At 49.4% G+C, this 19,408-nt stretch overlaps 1 protein-coding gene and 1 long non-coding RNA gene across 5 annotated transcripts in view; one reads left to right on the top strand and one right to left on the bottom strand.

The window, feature by feature from the left end:
• The window catches only part of APBA2 (amyloid beta precursor protein binding family A member 2), a 243,712-nt gene that overhangs the window by 96,669 nt on the left and 127,635 nt on the right, over positions 1-19,408 (top strand). The window lies entirely within an intron of this gene.
• Positions 8,565-19,352, bottom strand: LOC116590467. Its single transcript, XR_004285622.1, has 4 exons — positions 19,119-19,352; positions 10,212-10,675; positions 9,464-9,595; positions 8,565-9,330 (listed from the first exon to the last, which is right to left on the bottom strand). It is a non-coding gene; the product is annotated as an uncharacterized LOC116590467 (long non-coding RNA).

Below are 19,408 nucleotides of genomic sequence, written 5' to 3'. Positions count from 1 at the left end.
TTTACCAGTTTATCACAGGGTATGATAAAGGATACAGAGGTACATAGGACAAGGTCTGGCAGGGTCCTGAGTGCAGGACCTTCTGTCCTGGTGGAGTTGGGGTGTGTCACCCTACTGGTGTAGTTGTGTTTACTAATGTGGAGGCTCTCTGAACCCCATACTTTTGCCTCATGTGGGCATGATGAATCACTAATTCCATTTCTAGCCCCTCTCCCTTCTCAAGAGAATGTGAATCATACCTTATACTTTTATACTTTTTGGTGACCAGCCCCCCCGCCCCATCCAAGAACCATCCAGGAGCCCACCAAGATTTCTCTCATTAGAACAAAGATACTCCAGTCACCCAGGAGATTACAAGGGTTTCAGGAACCCTGTATTAGGAACTGAGGTCAGAGATCAAATGATAACAAAAGATGCTCCTAGCACTCCTATCACTTAGGAAATGAGAAAGGAGTCCCTCTGCCAGGAACTGGGGCAGAGACCAATATATATTTTCATTATCTAACAATAGCTATTTGGATAAAGATAAAACTTAATTGATATCTTTTATCATCTACCAGCATATATTTCAGATGGTTCTAGATGGATAGATAGCTGCCACAAGTACTGGAAGAAAATGCAGATGAGAGAAATTATGACTCAAAATCCAAAATAACATAAAAAAGATTGATAAATTCAGTTGCATTAGGGATAAAAGTCTTTCCAGTGGGGGAGGAGGATATCATAGGCAAAGTAAAAAAAAAAAAAAAAATCAAATAATAAGCCACGAAAAAACAATTGCAAGTTAGGTCATGAAGAAAGCTTATTTTCCTAAAATATAAGGAATTAATAAAAATTAAAAGGAATAGACCAAAGCCCAAATAGGAAATAGGTAAAAATATGTGAACAGATGGTGTACAGAGAAATAAATACAAATGGTCTTTTAAATGTATAAAAAGATGTTCAGCTTCTCTTGTAAGAGAAATGTAAATTAAAATTATCCTGAGATACCATTTCTCACGGCTTAGATTGGCAAAAGTCCAAGTTTGCACTCTTTGTTGGTCAGGTTGTGGAGAAGTACAAAGTGCTCCAGTTCCTGAAGAGATGGACATCCTGGACCCCAGCGGATCTGCCTTGACCCTGACTCAGCCATCCCCCCCTTCATTTGGAAGACAACACCCCAAATAAAAATATATACTCATAGCTTATGAAGACCTAATTTTAATAGGTCTTATTTCATGTCCTTCAATAAATCAAGAGGTATTTTCCTTAAAGGTCTTGTATTTTTACATTAGATTTCTTGCTGGGTTTCTATTTGTGGTTACTGTCCATGTGGCATCTCTTTCGAAAGGACCTTTTGTGATAGTTGTTGAGCGGGTATGTTGATCTGCTTTTCAGCAACCTTGCTGAGTGGTTTGTAGACTCTTGGATTTTCTCCATGGTTGTCATGGCCCCCACATATAATTCCAGGTGGATCTCATCCAATCCAATCCTCATTCTTTGATTTTTTTTTTCTTCTTATTTCTTTGGTTAGGAGTGGTGGGACATTGTTAAGAAGATGCAGTGAGGCTGTGAGTTCTTGTCTTTTCCTTATTCCTGTGGGGGCCATAGCTAATGATCCACCATCAAACTGGCTGTTTGCTGTGGGCTAGGTGCACACTCTGTTCAAGAACACCCCTCATTTGGCTCCTCATTTCCTAAGAGGTTTTTTTTTTCATCTTTAATTATGAATGCATGTTGAATTTTATGAAATGGTTTTTCTGTATGACTGAGATGATCTTTTCATGGCATGACTTATGTGATTGCATTAACAGCTTTTCTAACATTACACCAACTTGGCATTCCTGGGATAAACCTGCATTTTATCATGATGTGTTTGTTTCCTTAGAAACTGCCAGGTGCACTCAGCTAAGGTTTCATTTCAGAGTTTTGCATCTATGTTTATAAGTCAGTTTGGCCAAAATTTACCGTTCTTATTCTGTCTTCCTTTGCCTTTAGTACAGAGGTTATTTTGGACCCATAGCGTTCCGTTTTCTGAAAAGTGGTTCGTATAAGACGGTGATCTGTTCCTTGATGGTCTTGTTAAAGCTCACCTGTAAGACCTTGTAGCCCTGGTGGGTTACTAGTGGCTGGGTTTTTGACTTTAATAAAGTCTATGCAGAATGCAGAAGTAAACCTCGCCTCACTGGTCAGGTTGCTCTGACACTACAGTTTTTCTTCTTCTTTGTTAGTCTGTTACCCCATCCAGGATCCTCCCTAACTGAATGCTCAGTTTGGATGCTCAAAGTGGGAGCTTCCTCATTGCATCCACTGGGATTCAGCCTCCTGCTAACCTGTGAAGGCGGTGAATGAGGAGACCCTGCTTCATTAGGGCACACTCAGCTGCCGGCGTGCTGGGGGCTGCCTTCAGGTTCTCTGGGTGGCTTCTGTCTAGCACATCGGCCCCCTGAAGTATTCTGGAATTGGGGAAAGTGAGGCATTTTCCAGACAGGCTCCTGTATCAGCTTCCTTTCTGCTCTCGTCTGTGTCAGGCACATACTCTTTCTAGAAGATGCCTTGATGCTTAGCACAGAAATGCTAAGCAGCACACAGAAAGAATGTTACTCGCTGGCTGCCACGTGACTACCAAATAATCAGAAACTGGGGCCGTTGGGCCACATACCTGTCTGTCCCATCCTCAGTGAAGAGGAAGTCAGGTCTCAGGCAGACCTCCATTCAAATCCCAGGTCTGACACACAGGGGCTCGATAACTGCTCTGAGCCACATGGTCCAAAGCTGACACACGAGGAAAACAAAACAAAACAGGTCTCTTTCACCAGAGTGTGGTGAGGCCAAGCTGTGGTGGCCTTTAGCAAGGGTTGGTGTGCTTGGTGGGCTAGCATCTTTCTCCCTCCCTTTGCCCCCTTTCCCTCTCACTCAAAGGGGAGAGCCCTGTCCCTCTTGAGTGTTTGCGAAGGGAAGGCGCAGGTGTGCTACCCACTTGTTCATGCCACTAACCCAGCTTGTGCTTGCCGTGCTGCAGTGTGGGACTTGTAAGCAGTCTTCCTCACTGTCACAGAGAACAAGAAGACAGCTGTGGCCACATTTGTTCAGGCTGGCCCTGGGTTCTGAGCTCTGGAGTCTTCCGGAAACATGGCTGAGTGTCTGAACTGTGGGAAAGGGGAGGCCACCTGAAGTTAATAGGGCCAGGGATAGTGATGGGGCTTTCTGTGCCCCCTTGATGAGTAGCACTCACTCCCTAGAGGATTTTAGTGAGGGGCCCCTCCAGTCCGGTTCTTGGGCCATGAAGCCCACTCTGAGCCCACCCAAGGGAGCCACAATTGCTAATGTTCTCTAAGAGAGAGTCTGCCTTTAAATCATAAAGCTGTATTGGCGTCTTGTGAGATGTAACAGCATCAGCCGTGAGGATCTCCATGGTCTCCATGGCAGGTTCGTGTTCCTTTATGAGGGTCGGCAGGCCTTTCCCATGGAATGGAGCACCCTGTGGTTTCCATCTCTACAACCTGAAATGCAGCAGGTGGTGGAGAGTTTTCTTCTCCCAGCAGGAGTTGGATGGAAAACACCTTGAGCCTTAAGCCTGAACTGCTTAATGGTCCACAGCATTCGATGAGAGCAAAGGGCTCTTCACCTGCCACATCCGGGGATGTTAAGATCCTAAAATCCTACAGGTCTGACCCCACTGACCTACAGGTCCACCCACTGTGGCTTCACTATACCTGGTGTGGCAGCAATAGCTGCAGCCTACTCAGCTTTCTAGAAGTTCGAGAGGAGAGCTCTGAGCACCTGGCAGGGTGCACTGCGCTCATCTCCTGCCTGGCCCCACCCCATTTCCAGACCAGGTTTCTGGATTCCCTCATACCTGCCTCTCCTCTCCTGATTGCTTCTTGGCTCTTCCTTGGTGGGTCCTGCCTGGGCACCAGTTTTCTTTCTGCTGGTCCTCTTCTGTCACTGGCCATTCTGCTCTGCCCCCCACTCCTTATCCTTCAGCAGCAAGTGGCCCTCCCAAACCCTGGTCCATTCCTCTCAGCGTTGAGAACAAACAGTATCTCATTGGATTTCCTTTGGGCCTTTGTTCCATCTGTTTGGAGTCTGTCAGCCCCTGCCCGGCTGAGCATGTGATCTTCCCAACATCATTTGATTTGCCCATCCGGTCCTTTACTGCCCGCCTAGGGGTTACAGAGCCCTGCAGCTTTGCAGGATCACCAGACCTTCTCAGGGAAGCAGGGTGAGGAAGGAGACACTCTTCTCCTGTGGGGGAGCCTCCTGACACCCCCTGTCGTCCCCATGGACAGATGACTGCATCAAACGTCGGTCCTCCCTTGGCAGTCTTGGGCATAATCCTGGCTTACCATGTGCGCACTTCCTTGGATGTCCTCTTAGAATGGGTCTTGTGTTGTTGATTCTGTGAATTTTTCCATCGAACACCAGTGGGTGGGTATATACTCTGTGTGTCAGGGTGGCTGACCCCAGCCTCATGCCCAGACCCCCAGTTCCCCCCAGCCAACCCCCTACAGGGCCCCTGGGCTACTGCTGAACAAATGTAGCAGCTACACTGCCTTGGCTTCTGGGAGGCCCCAGGCCGGGCTCCGGTGTAGCACAAGCAGGAGAGACCTTGGCAGGGCTCACCCTCACTCCTCAGGGTGATGTTTGCTTTTCGTTTTGGGGGTGGGGGACCCCTTCTGCTCTTCAGCAGCCAGCAGCACCACCTTCTACACAGCCAAGAAAGCGAGTGGCCTGCTTGTCTCGGAAATAGGATGAGCATGTCGTGAAGGCCACACCAGGGAAAAGCTGGGACACGGAAGGGGGAGTCATACCCTGTCCTTGCGCTACTCACTGACATGGTGCAGAGCCATGGGGGCAGTGGGTGACTATATTCGGTGACCCAGGAGGGCGGCACAGGCTTCCAGGCAGGAGAGGGGTAAGGCTAGAGTGTGGGGGTGGGTAGGAATGGGGCCAGAGTTGGGCCAGACCCCACCAGCCAGTTTGGACACGTGGAAGGGCTAGTGTGGTAGAGGGACCAACTGGGTGTGGGGGGAGATCTGAGGGCAGAGAGCAGGCAGGGCCTTCTGACGGAGGCTGACTCCCAAGACTTCAGGGCACAGCTAGCTCCCCAAGGTTGCTTGTGACTCTTGTGGGTTTCCAGAACCTTCAGCCTTGCTACTGAACCTTCCTCTTCCCTGGATGCTGCACATGTCCCAGGTGTGGGTTCCTCTCCATGCGGACGGCTGCTCTGTGGAGGCTTGTGGTGACCACGGGCAGCTGGAAGCTTCTGCTTCCCTGATGTCATCCAGGTCCTGGGCAGAGCTCAGACTTGCCTTTGGTCATCAGGCTTGGCTGAGCAGATGGCATTCTCTGTGGCACAGTTTTCTGGGGAGGGAGGCTCAGTGCAACGTGAAATGAACCCAGGTCTCTGACCTTGTACATTTGGCCCCAGGCTCTGACTCTGAGAAAGTCACCTACCTCTGGACCCTTAGGTCTAAAACACACAGACAGTGAGGCTGAGACATGATATTGCTAATCCGTCCTTGGGCCTTTGTATCAGAAAGAAAGAGCCGGAAAGAGAGAGACAGAGAAGGAAGGACAGAGGGAAGGAAGACCAATACATTCGTAGCCAACTGATCACTAGAGCCGTGCCTATTTATGAGGCTAATTAAGAGACCATTTATGTCTGAAAGCTGCCTTGACGTTTTCTGTGAGCAGGAAAGTGTGGGTCAGGGTCAGAGTTATCTTTGAGAGAGGGAGGTGGTGCAGAAATGTTGGATGTACATTGTGCTGTTTCTCTTGTATGTTTGATAGAATCCCCACTGACCAATTATGTTTGTCCTGTGGCTTTTGGAGAAGTACCAAAGATGTGGTCGAGTTAAATATACTTTCTGCCAGATTTTTATTGTGTAAGGCTTGGATATCTGACCTGTCTTCACACTTGTAAAGAATTAAGGGTTTTGGGGGGCGCCTGGGTGGCTCAGTGGGTTAAGGCCTCTGCCTTCGGCTCGGGTCATGATCTCAGGGTCCTGGGATCGAGCCCCACATCGGGCTCTCTGCTCAGCGGGGAGTCTGCTTCCTCCTCTCTCTCTGCCTGCCTCTCTGCCTACTTGTGATCTCTATCTGTCAAATGAATAAATAAAATCTTAAAAAAAGAAGAATTAAGGGTTTTGGGTAAATCACTATGAACACAGCCTAGGATTTTTGACACAAGGCAGGACTTAATGCAACATAACTGAGCTCGCATTCCGTTGCTCTCTAGGCTGGCAAAGTCATGTTACCTCTCAGGGCCTCAGTTTCCTCATCCATGAAGACACTGGATCTAACAGAAAACTCATTTCATCGTAATATAAACTTTCTCATATTGTTGGAACACATGGTTTCAGACAAGGCTTGATCTAGCAGCTTGACCTTATCATGGGTCCAGTTTCTTTCTCTAAGCCCTCTCTTCTATTCTATCAGCTTCCTCTCAAGGCTGGGTCAGTAAGAATATTCTGATTGTGTATATTTCTGCTTTGGCAGTAGAGGATTTATATTTGATTCTCCCAGGAGTCCTGTCTTAAAGAACAGTCTTGGAAAAATAAATTGTTAAGGTTGAACCTAAACAAAACAGCAAATTACTATGATACAGTGAGGCTAGCAAGAGGCCCTTGACAACTACCACCATCTGAAGGGCACATTGACGACGTATTGAGAGCAAGCTTCCTTATGAGGCTGTCTGAGAACATTGGATGTCTGCCTGTAGGGCCAGCATCCAGCCCACTCCCTAGAAGCAGAATTAGAGACCACCGGCCTTGGTGATGAGTCCAGGTTGTAGTAATCTTTAGGTAAAAATGAAATGGTAATGGAATGTATCATTGAACCAAAGGAGGCCTTGCAGGTGGGTTAAGGTCCTGGCACCTCAAAAGTCGTGGGTTTATCAGAGTTGGGGGGAGATTGGTGAAGCAGGAAGTCATTGCATGTGCACCACCCATGTCTCCACTCTGAAAGCTGGCTGGGGATTCACAGGTGTGGACCCCAGAGTGACCACACCGTTTCCCTCTTCCAGTGGGCTTGGGTTACCTGCCAGATGTCTGAGGTCTGGGGGTGGAAACATTTCTGCAGACTTTTCCAGCCAGCCACCATCTCCCTGTATGTTTCCCCAGCCCGTGCATGGGGAGGGATACACAGGGCAATCCTTGCTTGAGGAGAGCCCTGTTCTGAAAGTGAAATTCACCTCCTTGCCTTTCTTTTCTAGATGAGAGGCTGCATATTTGTTGGTGGTGTGTGTGTGGTGAGGAGCTGGTTTCAGTGTTGACGCAGATGACCCTGCCCAGGATCTTTGTCTCATACTCAGTTTGGGGGCACATGCCTGACAATTTTGGTTCCTTTCAGCTTTTGCTAATATATTATTTTCGAGAGTCTCTTCTAGAAAACTTAACCCAAACTCACCTTTGAATTTTGTCATAGAGGTTGATGTGTCATAGATGCTGAAGCCCCCTGGGTACGTGGTACAGTGAACAGGTGACCTCCAGGAGGAGTGTCACCCCAGTGCCATCCCATTCCACCAGCAGCGAGTGAGGAAGCGAGCCAGGATGGGTTGGAGGGCCCTGGCCTGGGGGTGGCTCCAGGGCGGCTGAGCTTCTTTACCCACCAGGGAGAGGACCCCCTCTAGACCCCCCAAGACAGATTCCTGTCGTCTGGGAAACCTCTCACTGTGGAAGGTGTGGGCCCAGGGGATGTGTTGGGAGGGGTTTCAGAGTAGTTTAGAGGGACTTTGTGACCCAAAGCACCCAGGCCACTCTGCAGCCACCACCCTGGGCCAGGGTCCTGCTGACATATATGCAGAGGCCCTGACCTCCCCCAGGCCCCTGCCTCCCTCTGACTTAGTGGCTTCCTCTCTGAAAATGCTGCATCCTAGGAGGGCACCCAGACTCTCAGGCTCTGGTTTGAGGTGTGCTGCCGGCTCTGAAAGAGTGTCTTCTGGGGGCCGCAGAGGTGGCCTGGGTGGGGGTTCTGGAGTCAGGGAGTGGGACCTTGTCTATGTGCTGGGTGCTGTGAGCGCAGACCTGGGTATGGGGTCCCCCTCTGAGGGTCTCACAGTGGGTGCTAAACAACTAGCTGATGCATTCCTTCTTGGGGTGCTGGGGGTTGAGGGGGAGAGAGAGTAGGGCCAGCCCCAGGGCAGCAGGAATCACATGGCTTTATGAGAGCCAGCCTGTGTTTCTCACGAGTATCTGCTGGCGGGCACCTCTGGGAGCCACATGGCAATCCTGTGAGGGAGGCTTGTAGGAGACTCATTATCCCCATTTCACAGCGGAGGACACTGAGGCTTAGGGTCACAGAGCTATTGAGTCCTGTGCCAGCACTCACCCCCCCGAGCCCCTGAGCTGGCCTCTGATTGATTTCCTCCCAAGGTGGGCTGACTGTTGTCCTGAAGGCCAAGGAAGGACTGAGGGAACTTTAGGATTCTGCTCTGTTTATTTTTCAGATTTTTTTTTCTTTGTTTGAGAGACAGAGAGAAAAAGCACAAGCAGCAGGGAGCAGCAGGGGGAGATGGAGAAACAGACACCCCACTGAGCAGGGAAACCAGGTGAACACGGATGCGAGGGGATCCCAGGACCATGGGATCATGATCTGAGCTTAACATGCAGACGCTTAACGGACTGAGCCATCCAGGAACCTCTCCCCTCCCCCATCCCACCTTCTCTGCTTCTGAGGCAGGGCCTGAGTCTCAGAGTGCTAGGGGGAACATGTTGTGGTTGCAGCTCTTAGGCAAAGGCGGGATGTGAAGTTGGGCCTTGGACTCAGAAGTCTGGCCATCTCCCTGTCTCTTGCCATCTCTGGGCGGTGGGAGAGAAGCCTGGGATACTGTGCAGCTCAGGGCTGAGCTGGTGGTGGTGGCCGGGAATCTTGGGGGCATCGTGCCGTGTGGGCTCATGTCTGAGCCAGGCCTTCACTGGCTGGGAACAGAGGGAGGCCCTGGGCTGTCCTGGTCCTGAGTGGCTGAGCCTGGCCCCGTTTGGTCTGTGCCCACCCTGCACACCTGACCATCGCCGGGCATGGGGGCATCTCTCTCTCCTGTGCCATCTCTGATGCTTTCCCCAACACCTCCAGCATGGCCCACGCTTTCCCTCGCCCCTTCCAGTTCTCACCACATCTTCTTCCTCCTTTTGTCCACTGGGGCCAGCCGCAGAGAGGCAAGGAATGAACGAGCATAGATGCATCCGAGTTCTCAGTGGCCATCTTCCTAACAACAAGTCAGGCTCAAAAGAACAGCGCTGAAAGCATGGCTAGCGTTCTTCTGTCATCTCAACATGCTTTGTTGTTGTTTTAAAAGCAAGCGAGTGCAGAATATATTAAGGGTATCGCTGCTTCAGCTCTCACTTCCTAGTGAGAAAAGTGGTTGTTTCAATTAGAGTAGATTTTGGACATAGTTCTTTGAATGAGTAAATTGCAGAACGTAGCACCAGTTGTGAGCTGATGAAAGAGGATTGACAGTAAGAGTTGTGGAATACTTAACGGTGGTTCCTCGGGAATCCCGACACAGGTCGGGTCCGTCAGATTTAATGGGTTCTCACCACTTTTGACTGGATCGGTTGACCCTGACCAACTCAGTGACTTCCAAGGAATGTACCTTTGCTTTTTCTGGAACCTGAAGGAGAGAGGGAGACAGACACAGAGAGAGAGACACACACACGATGGTGTCCAGATCCTGGCTTCTGGGGAACCCCACCCTTCTCTGATGGCCTCAAGACTGGGGAGGTGTGGTTGAGGAGGAAGGCCACCTGGTGCTACCAGACATCCCCCTGTCCCTGCTGGCCAGCCTGTAAGGCTCAGACACATCCTCTTAGCCTAAAAGGACTCCCTGTTTAAATATATTGATAGAGCAAATCCTTCTGCCTCCTCTTCTGCCCACAGCTTCTCATGACTCTGCACCTTAGATGGGGTTTTTCTGAGTTCCCTATGCCCCTCAGAAGAGAAGCCATTCTCTGATCACCCAGAAGGATGAAGCGCCTGCCTGTCCCACTTCCCTGTCTTTTACTATCCACTATTTCTGACCATTGACCTGTGTGGACCTAACTCAAGTCTTATAGATTCATTTTTTATTATGAAATATTTGACATGCAAAAAGGGAAAAAGAATTATGTTCCGAACCCCTGTATCCCCACCACCCACTGAAAGTAGAGAATACTGCTATGCTGGTTATTGCCTTCTGTGTCACCAGTTATGCCAAAACTCAGCGGCATCAAACAGTAAACATTTACTACCTCACGCAGAGAGTCAGTGGGTCAGAATTGGAGCGCAGCTCAGCTGGATGACTCTGTCTCAGGGTCCAGATGTGGGCGAGGGCCATGGTCATCTGAAGGTTTGGCTGGGGCTGGAGGATCCACTTCTGAGGTGACTTCCTGTGGCTGTTGGCAGGAAATCTTGCTTCTTTCGCTAGGAGCCTCTCCACAGTCCTGCTTGGGGGTCCTCACAGTATGGCAGGCAGCTTCCTGCAGAGTGGGTGATCCAAGAGAGTCGTTGTCTTCTTCTTCATCTTCGTCTTCGTCTTCTTCATCATTTGCTTTGTCTTCTTCGTCTTCGTCTTCTTTTTCCGAGAGAGTCTTGAGAACACCGCAGTGCCTTTTATGATCTGGTCTCCTTAGCCATACAGTGTCACCTCTGCCTTATTCTAGACCCATGTCACTAAGCCCAGCCTGCATTCTAGGAGAAGGGAAGTAGGCTCCACCTTTTGAAGGGAGTAGAAAAGAATTATTTATTTCATTAGTATTTTTTTGTTATGTTAGCCATCATACAGTATATCACTAATTTTTTATGTAGTGTTCCATGATTCGTTGCTCGCGTATAACACCCAGTGCTCCATGCAGTCCTTGTCCTCAATACCCATCACCAGACGCACCCATCCTCCCACCCCCTCCCCTCTAAAACCCTCAGTTTGGACCCACAGTCTCTCATGATTCCTCTCCCCCTCGGATTTCCCCCAATTCACTTTTCCCTTCTTCTCCTAATGCCCTCCATGTTATCCCTTATGCTCCACACATAAGTGAAGCCATATGAAAATTGACTCTCTCTGTTTGACTTATATCTTTTTTTTAATTTCTTTTCAGCCTAACAGTATTCATTGTTTTTGCACCACACCCAGTGCTCCATGCAATCCATGCCCTCTCTAATACCCACCACCTGGTTCCCCGACCTCCCACCCCCCTGCCCCTTCAAACCCCTCAGATTGTTTTTCAGAGTCCATAGTCTCTCATGGTTCACCTCCCCTTCCAATTTCCCCCAACTCCCTTTTCCTCTCTAACTCCCCTTGTCCTCCATGCTATTTGTTAATGCTCCATAAATAAGTGAAACCATATGATAATTGACTCTCTCTGTTTGACTGATTTCACTCAGCCTAATCTCCTCCAGTCCTGTCCATGTTGCTACAAAAGTTGGGTATTCATCCTTTCTGATGGAGGCATAATACTCCAGAGTGTATATGGACCACATCTTCCTTATCCAGTCATCTGTGGAAGGACATCTCAACTCTTTGGTGGACATATTTTAAACCATCATAATGAACCAGTAGAGCTAGATCCCCTCCCTGACTGCGTCCCCTTGTTTCCCACCCAGAAGTAACTACTATTAGAGTTTGGTATGTTTTTTAATTTACTGCATTAGTCAATATACTAAGCCTGTGATTTCTGCATGTCTCTAAGCATTGTGTAAACAATATCAAATTGTAAGTTTTTCTTTCTATAGCTTGCCTTTGTTTTGCCTCACTTTATATGTTCCCATTTCATCCATGTGAAAATGTGTAGCTGTCCTTTATACCTTTTCACGGCTGTGTAGCCTTTCATTGTAAGAACATAATATGCTCTATTCTTCATTGGTGGATGTTCAGATGGTTTCCAGTTTCTTGCTGCTACAGACAAGGCTGCTATGAATACTCATGTGTGTGTCTCTATGTGACCACGAGCTAGATTTGTTTAGAATACTTAGCAAGGATCGGAACTGCTGCGGGATAAATGTATGAATCTTTTTTTAAATTAACATATAAGGAATTATTTTCCCCAGGGTACCGGTCTGTGAATCATCAGTCTTACCAAATTCACAGCACTCACCATAGCACAAACCGACCCCAATGTCCATAACCCAGCCACCCTAAATGTATGGATCTTTACATTTTCTAGAAGTGGCCACGTTGTTTTCCCAAGTGGGTCTACTGATGAGTGCTTCCGCTAGCAGTGTGTGGGTACCCCTTCCCCCTTTTCCCCTGCTTCCACTTGGTATTGTCAGATGTTTTAAATTTTTGTTAGTCTGATGGGTGAAAGTGGTCTCTACCGGGGGGGGGTCTCTGCATTTCTCTGCCTGCCAGTAATGTTTATTTCATATATTTATGTATATTTATTTCATTTTTGATTATTCTTTGAATTACTAGTTCGTACCTCTTGCTCCTTTTTTGAATTTTCTTATTGATCCTTCATTTGATTTATATATTATAAATCTCTTCTTTCCCCATTTCTTCCTCCCAATGAAATTTCTTGGGCTGCACTGCCAGGATTAAGTCCCAGCTCCAGAACTTCCTTTTTTTTTTCTTTTTCTTTAAGATTTATGTATTTATTTTTGGAAAGAGAGAGAGTGAGCAGCAGGGGCAGAGGGAGAGAGAGAAGCAGACTTTCCCCCTGTGCAGGGACCCCCTTGTGGGACTCAGTCCCAGGACCCTGCAATCATGGCCTGAGCCAAAGGCAGACACTGAACCGACTGAGCCACCCAGGTGCCCCTCATCTCCAGAACTTCTTGTGTGACCTCAGACGTACCACTTAATAACTTTTCTGTGCCTTAGTTTCCTCATCTATAAAAGGGGTGACAACAACCCCACTACCTCGTAGCACTGCTGTGAGGATTAAAAGGTGCACCTCTGTGAAATAGTGTCATTACGGTGAGTGTGACATGGGCCCAAAGGACCCTGATGTCCCCTGAATGCTCATATCAGACCACATACTATATCAACACCTTGCCCGGAGCTTTCTTGAGCACCCTGTCCTCATTTGAAAAGATTGGCAGGTGCTGCTTCTCTCTGGCTCTCAGCCATCTGGACGACCCTCCCTTCTGCATCCCTGAGCTGCCTGAAGAGAACATGAAATCCCCGCCTCCCTCCAGGGGACGCGGGGGAATTGGAAGGCATCAGACTCCTCGCAGCAAAAATAGAAACTTCATTTGCCTGGGAGAGAATAATAATGAGGAAAGCCCGGCAGATGCAGGCTTGGAAGGCTCCTCTGAACTCTCCCCTCCATCCCTGGGGCCGGCGCAGACCTGCCTGAGCCCGCCCCACCAGCGGCCCCCTTTGCCCTTCACCCCTCCTTCTTAAGACATCACTTCTGGCTGCAACGTGGACAGCCCTGGCACCGTGTTCTGACTTTCATCCCTCAGCGTTGCACTGTCCTTTCATTCCCCAGAGCCAGGCGAGAACTCCAAACACACACAAGACTGGTTTAATATTGAGAATCATCACAGAAATATGTCAGATGTTGCAGTGTATACACCTCAGCTAAGAAGAGCCCTGGGAGCTGGAATTCTGTCCACGGAGCTCTCAAGGACAGATCTATTGAGAATAAAGCGAGGCTGGGTCAGGGCACCTTTAGTTTCAACCCTGGCATTAATAAATCAGCTCAACACTGCTGTAAGGAACTCTCTGGCTTGTTTGGTAGGGCCTCAGATGATTTTACATAAAAGCAAATGCAGAAAAAGTAAGTTGACGATATTGGACGTTAGAGCCAGTTGGGTTTAGAGCAAATTTTTAGGTTTTGAAATGGATCGAAATGATCTGTGTCTCTACCCCCAAATCTGCCATCGGTGTGGCTTCACAGGCCCTATGGAAAGAAAGTCCCCATTCAGGAAACTAATCGTGGATAGAGAGTGTCTGCATCGGAGTCTGGAGCCGGGAATGAGGATCTTCCCCAACCAAGGAGTCTGGTGGGAGAATGTGACACGTCCTGCTTGGCCGGTCACCTCCACACTTGGAAAGATCAGCTTCCAAGAATGGAGAGTTTTGACCATGCCATCAGTCACAATTTGTGCGCTTCTCTTAATAACGATGTATTTTAATAGCCTTTATAGAAGTCCCCTTCTCAGGGGTGCCTGGGTGGCTCAGTGGGTTAAAACCTCTGCCTTCGACTCAGGTCGTGATCCCAGGGTTCTGGGATCGAGCCCAGTGTCGGGTTCTCTGCTCAGTGGGGAGCCTGCTTACCCCCGACCCCTGCCTGCCTCTCTGCCTACTTATGATCTCTGCCAAATAAATAAATAAAATGTTACAAAAAAAAAGGAAATCCCCTTCTCAAACGAGACCATTGTTTTTGAAACTTTGAGACCATTGAAGACAGATTTTAAAAATCCAGTGTGTTCCCAAAACGTTTGTTCACATGAGAATCTCAAGGTTTGAGCTCTTTATTCTAAAGATGCAGCTTTCTTCCCAGGAGGAGAAAAGTAATACATACTGGTGTTTATAAATAGAGTTATTAGCATTTGAAGACTGCACTTGCAGCTAGCTAGGGGACTCAGTTATCGAGAATTTTGAGATTTTTACTTGTAAACAGCCCATTGGTGTCCACTCAAGCTGGAAGATCCCCCAACTTTCCCATCACTGCTCCCCCAGCCCACTTCCCACCATAACCTGGGCTGCAGCCTTTCTGTTTATCTGGCTCTGAGGACCTGGGCCCCCTTTCTGAGCCTGTTTTCTGCCCCTGTTTTCCTACTACAATTGGTCTGGGGCCAGTATTTGAAGTGGTTCCTAAGGGCCCTCTTTCTTTCTCTTGGAATGGCCCTGCCGTGCCTAACTGAGCACTGTCCTGGTGAGTCCTTCCCATCAGGAAGCAGCAGACCCACAGTAAACTTGGGGAACATTCACACACCCACAGAATCCTCCCTTGCGGTTCCAGCCACACTTGTGGGGACACTGGGCTATTTCATGCTCCATCCCCCTGGGCCAGCTTGGCCGAGCTGTAGTACTGGCTCCCAGGAATTCTCTTCATGCAGCAGCTTCTCTGCCGGATGCTGACCTCTGCCAACTGCCCGTTCCCCTCTGGGAGACAGCCCAGTGCAGATGAGTCCCATGCCCCCCTGGGCTGGCCCATGAAGGCTACAGGAGTGTGAACTCCTGTTCCAAGCTCTACATCATGCAGAGGTACTGACAATCGCATGGGCTCCTGGCTTTCAGTGTGGGTTGCAGCCACCGGGCTGGTACTAGAAAGAACCACACCCAAGCTGGCTGTAAGGTGCCACTCACGGGCCCTGGCTTTGATGCGTCCTGACTGTTCCCCCATGATTCTGGCCACCGTTCTCTGCGTAGACCCTTTTCAGCCCTATCCCCAGACCCTCTGCTCAGTGTGGCCAGAGCCTTTCATCAGCAAGCATTTCACTGAATCTGGGTCATTATGGCTCATCAAATTCTTCCACTTATTCCACAATCCAGTTGCAGTCCCAAACCCCCGTGCCCAGGGCCCAGCCTCTTATAAAGCACAGGCCTGCCTCTTTGGTTCAAGGAAACGTGCTTCTGCTGGGCAGGGCCCCGGCCACTTTGTAAGGCTGTGAGATCAGCCTTCTGGCCTCCAGGCAGACTTCCTGCCTCGGCTCTGGTCATGTCCATCTCTGTCTACCTCTGTGCCAGGCTTCCTCCCAGGACAGCTTGCAGGGTTGGGAGCCCATCGAACTGCAAGTGTTGCCTTTACTTTGCCAAGAAATTGCTTATAAATTCTGGTTGCGACCCCCATGTCCCCCGGGCACTGCACCTTCAGTGCTGCAGGGTCCCCCTCTCACGGTCTGGGTGGAGGCTTGCTTGAGCTGCTCTCTCAGAGCCCATGTAGGTTCTCTTCACCTCTGGGGTTTCCTGTCTCAGGGGCCCCCTCCTCAAATCATGTGGGCCACTAATGGACCCCAAGGATGGCTCTTGGAGTTGGGGCCTCCCAACGTGTCCCCTGACCTAATACCAAAGGGAAGCAGCAAATTTATGAACTGTCCGCTTGAAGCCATGTTTAGGATTTCTGTTTACCTCCCAAGTGTCTGGAAAGGCGGCCTTTCAAAGGCCCTGTGTGATCAGAGCTCCAACTGATTTGCCAGAAATGTGCATGTCGAATAACAGAGAATCTACAATGGCAGTTGCAGTGGGCATCATGTGGGAGAGTTAATTAATCCTGACACCAGATACCGACGCCTCGGCAACAACAGTCGTATAAGCGAGCCGAACCGTGTGGTGTTTCAAGTCAGGCAGCTGGAGGGCTGTTCCCTGGCAGGATTCTCTGTGCCTGAATTCTGCTGTGGATTCAGTGCCCCTGGCGAGGGCCTGCCCTCCCTTCTGTACTGGTTCCAAAGGCGGTGGGGGAGGGGAGCTCTCCGGACCCCGGGGAATCCAGTCCTCAACATGCTGGCAAAAGGAGCCTTCGTGGAATCTGCCAGGCTCCTGGGGCTCTGTATTTCCCACCTCCCCTGGGAAGCTGCAATACAGGACAAGCTAGCCTCCTTCTTCCCCAGATAGCTTGTGGGTGGGCCAGCAACTTGGAAAGTGGAATGTTTAAGTCTTATGGGGACACTTGTCTACTTCATTGTGTACCAATCCTGGGGCTTGGTAAGGACGAGGAGGTTATTCCAAAAAGGGTTGTGTAGGGTTGCGTAGGGGCGCCTGGGTGGCTCAGTCATTAAGTGTCTGCCTTCGGCTCAGGTCATGATCCCAGGGTCCTGGGATCGAGCCCCGCATCAGGCTCCCTGTTCATCTGGAACCCTGCTTCTCCCTCTGCCACTCCCCCTGCTTCTGTTCCCTCTCTCGCTGTGTCTCTCTCTGTCAAATAAATAAAAATCTTTAAAAACAAAAAACCAAAAAGGGGCTGTGTGTTACCAGAAGAGCAGGTGCTGGGATTTCTGTCACAAGTGGCCACGAGAAACAGGGGACGTGACCTGGCCCTCGATGCCTCCAGAGAGGGCAGAAAGAGGATGGGGACATGTGTGTGGCAGAAATAGGAACAGCCAGGCCGTACCTGGCCGAGAAGAGAAGTCTGGTTGTTCCAAAGTGTAGGTGATTCTGTGTTCGTTCCAGCTGCTAAAACGGGAGCGGGCCTTCCCTGGATGTCCCTGGCTAGGTTGGGGGACTCAGGGCCAACAGGAACCAGCTGACCCCCAGGCGCCTTCCCAGGTCTCTGTGCTCCATGACATTGTTGGTTTTTTGAAGGTGAACTGTCTGTCCAGAGGCACAGTTCACCAAAAAATAACACAACGCTGCTTTCGCCAACGCAAGCGAGGGGCCCCGAGAGGGCAGAGAGAGGGCACTGCTCCATGACCAAGAAAATTCATATTTTTCTTTGGAGGAAATGGAAAGTGGTGCTGGGTCCAAGTGGTAGGTGACCTTGCTATTGAGTTAAAATGCTGCTGGGGAAATTAGAGAAGACAAACATGAAAAGAATGCTAATGAGCAGTGGTGGACCAGAGCCCGGAGCCCTGATTCCTTCACCGTCCACGAGGGGTACTTGTGTGATGCCTATAAATAGACACTTAAAAACCGATTCTAAATTGAGTTAAGATGTGGGCCCGTTTCCTCCTATGGAAAAGCGTTATGTAAAGTGCAGAGCTCTGCCCTTTCTCCCAAGGCGGCGTGATGATTCTGTGCCTCTGTGGGGAATCTGTGTGGGGCATATTAGGGACACTCAGGCTACAGATGAATGAGACTCTTGTCCTTTCAAGAGACTCGCAGACTGAGGGCAGGGAGAGGAAGAGCTGTGGCTCCTTCCTCCAGGTGGAGCAATGGGGCAGGCCTCCCCTCCAGGGCGGGGAAGCCCAGCTGAGCCTGCAGACTAGCTCTGAGTTTCCCCGGGAGGCTTCTGGGTTGGGAGGAAGTGGGAGAAGCTAGATCTGTGGACACGTGGTCACTTCCATGGGCCCACCGTAGCTCTGGGCGATGCGGGTGGCTGTGGACCTGAGAGAGGAGGGAGAACATGGGGGACAAGTGGGGAGAATTCTAGCCTACGCTGGCAGTCCAAGGCTTCTGGGCTCTTCCCTGCAGCCCCCTGGGTCAAAATTGCCCAGAGCTGGAGTAGGGGATTCTGGGAGAGGACAGAGGTCCTTCTCACTAACCTGCTTGAGTTCATAAGAGTAAGGAATCAAGACCCTGTCTTAGGACCACCAGGGAGGGGTTCTTGTCTCTGGACACAGCATTTAGGGTGTGTGCTGACCCTGACATCACTTCTTTTTGGAGGTCCTGGGATGGTGGGGTTTGGGGATAAAGAAGGAAATACTGTTTGATGCTAATGAGTTCCCAGGCAGTGTTTTGGAGGCCTTGTGGCCTTCGCCTTCCCAACCACCTTTGAGAATTATCTTCTTGTCCCTGCTTTACATGTGATAAAACTGGGGCCAGTGTAAAGGGATTGGAAAGGCAACAGAAGCACCGCACCTTTGGAAGAAATTGAACAGCTATGTCAATTTGCCCCTGAGCAGAGGCAAACAGATCACACATATACAAATGGCTTGGTCAGAATGAAAGCATCTTCAGCCTTTAAGGGAGAGCCAATTTTTTTTTCCCCCAATCTTTTAAAAATTATCTGGATTAGAGGTATCTGCAGCGGGCCAGTTTGGGGTGGCAGGAAACTCCCCCAAATTCCCTGATTAAAACCCACTGTTAACAATGTCTATCCAGGGAAATGAGAGTGACTGTCAGGTTTCATTAAAAAAAAGTGTCAACACTGGGTGCAGGAGAGACCTGTGTGATAAAGTAGAAACCTTTGTCTGCCTGTGCCAATAGCAGACCATATTACCTTCCCCCAAGAATGATGTCATTCCCTGTGATTTCAGACCCCAGGACCAGACTGAAGATGAACTGTCCAACCAGCACAGCTATTCATGAAATGCTCTTAGACCTTCTGTTCCCAGTAGCTGAGGCCCCTGGGAGGAGGCTGCCATTGGTGTGTTTCTGAAAGGAACAAAGACATTCCTTTATAATGCTTTGTGTCTTCGGCCAAATTGGAGGAAGAAAAGAATTTTTTTAAAAATTTAAATTCCATAGTTAACATACTGTTTTATATTGGGGAAAAAGAGGAATTTGGATGTGATGTTTAAGACCAATAAATCCCCCTCCTCTTACACCACCCTAGGCTTCCCGCTCTCTGGCGATCCGCGGCCCCACCTTGAATTTCTCATCTAACCCAGAGTCTCACCTTGAGTTCTGGAACGTAGAATATAAGGGACTTCCTCTTCACCTTTCGTCTGCAAAGCTTTTGCTGTCCAAGTGGAGTACGAAGCCTGATGGCCTCTTTTCTGTTCTCTTTGTGAAGCCCCCTTGCCCAAGAGGAAGGGTGAGAACAGGTGAACTTGGGCAGAGGAAGTGCAAGGTGGCCCGGTTTTCTTTCTCTTTGCTTTAATCTCTCTTCACCCCGCTCCAGCCCCCACAGACACACCCACCTCCTTCTGAAAGTGTCCCAGAATACCGGCTCTGCACACTGGTGGG

The sequence above is a fragment of the Mustela erminea genome, chromosome 5 (genome assembly GCF_009829155.1).
Source record: "Mustela erminea isolate mMusErm1 chromosome 5, mMusErm1.Pri, whole genome shotgun sequence".
NCBI classification, from domain to species: Eukaryota; Metazoa; Chordata; class Mammalia; order Carnivora; family Mustelidae; genus Mustela; species Mustela erminea.
This window is presented reverse-complemented; position numbering and strand designations above follow the sequence as displayed.